The sequence below is a fragment of the Penaeus monodon genome, chromosome 31 (genome assembly GCF_015228065.2).
Source record: "Penaeus monodon isolate SGIC_2016 chromosome 31, NSTDA_Pmon_1, whole genome shotgun sequence".
Classification (NCBI taxonomy): Eukaryota; Metazoa; Arthropoda; class Malacostraca; order Decapoda; family Penaeidae; genus Penaeus; species Penaeus monodon.
In genome coordinates, this window is record NC_051416.1 from 13,306,585 (window position 1) to 13,306,926 (window position 342).

General features: G+C 30.7%; 1 protein-coding gene across 1 annotated transcript in view; it reads left to right on the forward strand.

Annotated features, from left to right (window-relative positions):
- The window catches only part of LOC119592899 (collagen alpha-1(XV) chain-like), a gene marked incomplete in the record, with an annotated part of 11,164 nt that overhangs the window by 6,504 nt on the left and 4,318 nt on the right, over positions 1-342 (forward strand).

A 342-nucleotide genomic window follows, 5' to 3' on the forward strand; every position in this document is an offset into this window, starting at 1 on the left:
GATTATAATGAATTTTTCTTTGTCTTTCGCCATGTTTCTGCTTTTTTTTCTTTCTTTTTTTTCATATCGTATTATTTGATTGATTGATCAGGATGCATGTTCAGGATTAGTGATGAATGACCTTCATTTGTTATTGTTATCAGAATTTGAACTCGCTCTTCATTAATCAATCTTTTTGTCCGTCAATAGTTTATCAGTATTTTTGTTTTCAATCTCTTTCTGTTTGATATTTCCTTCTCCCTCTTTCCGTATTTTTTACTCGCTTTCTCTTTTTCTTTCCTTCACACCTTCTTTTTTCTCGCATCTTTGTTTTCTTCTCCGATCGTATTATTAATTCCCAAT